Source organism: Gossypium hirsutum, chromosome A10, assembly GCF_007990345.1.
Source record: "Gossypium hirsutum isolate 1008001.06 chromosome A10, Gossypium_hirsutum_v2.1, whole genome shotgun sequence".
Taxonomy (NCBI): Eukaryota; Viridiplantae; Streptophyta; class Magnoliopsida; order Malvales; family Malvaceae; genus Gossypium; species Gossypium hirsutum.
Genome location: NC_053433.1, coordinates 5307128 through 5312582, shown reverse-complemented (window position 1 = coordinate 5312582; position 5455 = coordinate 5307128). Strand labels below are relative to the sequence as shown.

Below are 5455 nucleotides of genomic sequence, written 5' to 3'. Positions count from 1 at the left end.
CATTAGGCGACTAACCCTCGTCGAAAACACCATTACTAAAATCATTCCAATTCCGGCCCGGCCGTTTTTTGGACCAACTTTCCCCTTTCCCGCAGCTCTGGAATTAATCCCTCTATCACACACAACCATTTTACCTTTGACAAACTTGGATCCAGTGAACCTTCTAAGCATAAAGAAGATGAATAGCCATCACCACCGCCGGTCCCGCAATTACCAACGGGTACATCCGCCGGAGATAAACCCAGCCCATTGTACACACTGACTCCAGGCACGACTTTCCCGTTCCAAGCTGACATCAGCTGGAAAATCCCTATCAATCGTCCCTGCACCGATCGTAGCCACCCAAGGAGCCACGTTAGTGACGGTCATCCACCAGGACCACCGTTTCCAGCTGAGGCAGACACAAATACCCCCTGATCAGCAGCACTGAAAGCACCGATAGCAATGGCGTCAAGGTGATAGGGTACCACGACACCACCAACACTCAACGAAATCACATCAACCCCATCAGCTACGGCGGCGTCAAATGCGGCAGAATATCAGAATCAAAACAACCGGCAGTCCAGCAAACTTTGTAAGCAGCAAGTCTCGCTTTAGGCGCCATCCCGGCAGCCACTCCTTTAGCATAACCTAATGTAGAGCCGGAAATAGTACCTCCCAGCAGCAATGGAAGCGTGTGAGTCCCATGACCGTCGTATCTCGCGGGGAACGGAACTCGGAGTTTCGTTCATTTCCATTACTTGCTCGTACCCGCTGCAGAAAAACCTTGCTCCGATCAACTTTTATTACAAACGGGACCGAAATCTTTTGTCGTCACACATTGGCCTTTCCATTTAGAGGAACAGGCCCCAAATCACGGTCGTTGAAGCTTTGACGTTCGGGCCAAACACCCGTGTCAAGGACTCCGATGACAAGATCCGACCCAAAGTCGGATTCTTTCAAAAGGCCGGCGCTGTCAGTGGTTGGAGGCCAAGGAAGTGAGGAGAGCGCGTGGTGTGCAGGCGGCGGACTTGTTCGGGATAACGGCGAGGATATGGGAAGCGTTGGAGATTGAGGCGTCCGTGGGGGAAGCTTAGCGGAGAAACCGTGGAAAACAGTGTCGTAAACATGGAGAACTTGGGCGGGAGTGGAAGGGGAAAGAACGGAGCAAGGGAAGACTCGTACCAGTGCTTGTGAGTGGTGAAATGGAAGGCTTGGCATTGTTTTGGACTCTAACGATGAAGGTTTGTGATGATCCCTGGAAGCTGAAGAAGCTAAGACAGTAAGGAAAGGAAGAAGAAAGAAAGAAACCCATGAAAAGGAAAGCAAGGAGCTTTGAAGAGAGGAAAATGGTGAAGTGAAGTAATGAGCGTGGATGAAAATGGACATAAAAAGGAGAGAGATTTCAACTGTGTGGCAGCTGGAACCCTGGCCTCCGACAGGACAGGGATTGTCACGTAATACTATTGTCATTCTGTAATTTGCAATTACATAACTTGGAAAAAACCTTCAGCCTTTGACCCACGCTAGTATTATGAATATTTTCATTATTCTAAAACAAAAATTTCCATGTTGTTCTTTTAAAAATAAATAAATAAATAAAAATGTAATTTTTTTTTTGGAAAAATGAAAATGAATGGAGGTTTTTTCTTCTCATTTTGTATTATTCAGCTAAATAATTTGGAAGAGATTTGTGTCACCCTTAATTATTATTTTTTTATTTCTTAATCAAGAAATTTAAAATTTTTAGTAGTGTTTGTCTTATTATAACTATAGAATAGATTGTTTCTTTGTACAGAGTTGTCACTGCTTTTCTTTAAATGGTTTGGAATTTTTATTCAAAATTGATTTGGAATGTTGTTGCAGTTATATAGTTATGTTTTTTTTTCATTTATAGATATTTCTAATTTTCGATTTTAATCTTATCATCAAATCTTGAAATTAATTAAGTATTTTATTTATTTATTTTATGTGAATGTAGTATCATCATTTCTAGTTTTATTTTTATATAATGTCTATCTGTAGTTTTATTTTAACTTTAAATAAGAGGATAATCCACTTTAGCGCATTTAAACTCACATTCTCTTATATTAACAATAATGTCGATGTTAATGAGCTAAGACTCAATCACAAATAAATTTTTTATAAATTTAATATAATATGCTAATATATGTATCTATTTTTTTTTTAAATCTTGACCATTATAAAAAGGAACACTTACACCATGTTTGGTTGGGGAAATGGAATAACATTCTCTCTTTATTTATTGAATGATAGACCATTTATTTATTTGGTTGAACATAATATTCATTCAATGGAGTGACCATTACTTGTCTTCCCGTAATAGTTATTATTGGTGACATTGAATAACAAATATTTTTTTCCAAATTAGTCCTTTAAAACTTGGACTTAGAAAATAAAAATGAAATATTTGAAATATTTAATATAATACTAAAAAATATTTTAATATAATTAATACAAAAATAATTGAATTAAAATATTATTAAATTATATATTATATTTTTACTAATTATATTTAATAATAATTATATTAAAATATGATAACATTATTTTTTATTTTATTAAATTATTTTTGATAATAATCCTATTAAAATTTAATAACAATAACAATAATCATCTACCTAAAAAATTGTTAAGAGTACTTGATCATTTTAGTTTTTTTCTTTATATTATACAATATCATCCCATTCAACCAAATATAAAATATTATTACAACAGTTAAATTACTGATTATAGCTCTATTATATTACAACAAACTAATGTAGTGTTAGATTATAATATTTATTGAGATGAGGATGAGTAATAGAAAGCCAATGATGTAACTATGAAGGTGGTTTGGGACCATTTTCACATGTCATCATGCAGGATGTTTATACCTTATGGTAAAATAATATAAAAATTAACATTTTATCAAATTAATGTATCTGAAACTCAGTGCAAGGACTGTTTATTTCCAATAATTAATTAATTCATAAAAATATAAACTCATCCATTATAAAATGTTTGAACACCATTCCCAACCAAACTTTTTTCTTCAAATTTAATTGAAACTTTATTATCATTTCTTTACAAAGAATAGGATTGCAATTCATCATCCATCTATATTGTTGTATTTAGAGAATTAGTATTAATATATTCGTACTTGCTCAAGTTAATACGAGTTTGATTTTTCTTTAAATCAGTCAATATTTTTAACAAATAATTTATTCATTTTAAATCAGTTTATATTATTTTTAATTTTATTTTTCAATAAAATATTAATATTTATTGTAATATATAATTTTATTAAATATTAAAAATAAACAACTTAATATAATTTTTTTGTGTTCGCATTATAAATTTAATTTTGATGTTATGTGAATTAATATATAAAAACAAAGAAATAGATATTATTAATTAGGAAATGGGCCGAATCAAATTAAATTCGAGGCTTAAACATTAGAACTTAAGCCTCACTCATATTTTAAACAAAATTAATATTTTTTATTCAAATGCTTCTAATAAAATTCAAATTTGAATGAATGATTTTACCTTTAAACAAATTTAATTATACTCAAATATCTTAATTAATACATATTTTAACCTTAGTGTAGAAATAGTATGGATTGGATTACCTTTGTGAACTTTTAATCAATGATGAGGCAGGTGGGAGCCATTTGATAAAGCATCGCATGGGGCCGTGAAATGATCAACGAGGCATCATCGGCGTTGCAGGAGGGCCAAAAATGGAGGGCGGGTCTCTCCATAGGCACTAAAACTAGATATAAAATAATAGTACAATGTAACCCATTAGTTATATTTTGAATTATAAGCCCCCATTGAAAACCCCTTTTGTTGTAAAATGTTGCCCCTTTTAGTTTCAAATTATGCAAATCTCAACCAACCATGCAGACTAGTGGGACTCACTTGTCTGCACTACACACATGCTTTCCATCTCAGATTTCTGGTTCCAATTTCAAATCTTTCTAATTTATACATACATATATATAATTTTTTTATCAAAATTAGGATGTTGACTACTAATTAATCCTCTCGTGAGTGCTTTCAAAAAGGTAAATGGTTGATCATAAAATGTGTTTAATTCTCATGGGCAAGTATCAAACTCCTAGTCTCATAGTTAATGAATAGAGTGAGCAACCATCACACAACACTTCATGGTATATATATTATAATGCAATGTTATATAAGGTGTTGGGCATATAATGGTGGTAGTTCACGTGATAATGATGCAGAGAGTCATGAAAGATTATGGTAACTCGTATAGTCGGTGGTGTGGAGAGCCACTAAGAATGGACGTTTATCTAAGCTGAGTTGATGTTTGAGCAAAATGTGGGTTGTAGAGTTGATCACGTCTCCTTCTGATCTTGGAAAAATAGGAAATTATAGATTAACTAGGATAAGTCCCTTATTGCAGAATTATCTATTTGATAGAACCCATTTTAGACTTAAGTTAGGGTATGGATGAGAATATCCTAATCTGACCATCTTGGAGTCTTTAGAGTTAAAGAGCTCAGAGATTGGAACATTAATGAGTTTGGATATGATTGACAACTATCTTTAATGACATCGCGATAATAATTACTTCGGTTATACTCTCTTCAGGTGCGTGTATGACCTAAATTTAAGGTCATCGAAAAGTAATTTCGGGTCTCGATTCTGAAATTAGATCCGCAATATTTATTGAAATATTTACGAAGTTAAGTAAGAGATTAATTAGATTTTGGTTAAGTGAATTAGCTTGAATTAAGGTAATTAGGTATAAGGATTAAATTGAATTAAGTGTGAAAGTTTAATTAGAAACTATAGAAAAATTAAGGGACTAAATTAGCAATTATACCATAAAATGATAAGTGTGTGTAAGTATAAATACATATGTATTATTTAATGGTACAAATGTAGTATATATATGTATTTACTTATTATATAAGTAAATAATAATATAAAGTAATTATATTATATAATTATAATATATTAATTAAATAAGAATGAATAAAGAAAATAAAAGAAATAAAACATAAAGAAAAAGAGAAGAAAGGCACGAATGGCAGGGAAAGAAAGAAGGAAAAAGGGAAAGGAAAAGAAAAGGAAAATTTCAGGTTTTGGAGTTTCAAGCTTGATTGGTAAGTCAATTTAATCTTTTTCTTGTAATTTGGTGTTTATGGAATCGTAGGAAGAAATATTATTTGAGTTATGTTGAAATTTATAAAGTTATTGAATTTTAGATGTTGATTAAGTTGAATAAATAGAAAAAAATTATGGGTTTAATTGATAGAAATTCAAGTTAGAAGTGGGAGAAGGATTAAGTTGTAAAAAGATATATAAGTTTTGTAATAGTAGGGATTGAATTGAGAGAATTCTATAATTAATATTTATGTTATAAAATTTAAGAGTTGGAATAGTTTAAAGTGATAATTGAATGAAATATAGGATTTATTTTGAAGAAAAAGAATGGTTA

At 31.8% G+C, this 5455-nt stretch overlaps 1 pseudogene; it reads right to left on the bottom strand.

Annotated features, from left to right (window-relative positions):
- The window catches only part of LOC121208523 (subtilisin-like protease SBT1.5), a 2704-nt pseudogene extending 1410 nt beyond the window's left edge, over positions 1-1294 (bottom strand).
- Positions 1295-5455: the final 4161 nt, after the last annotated feature.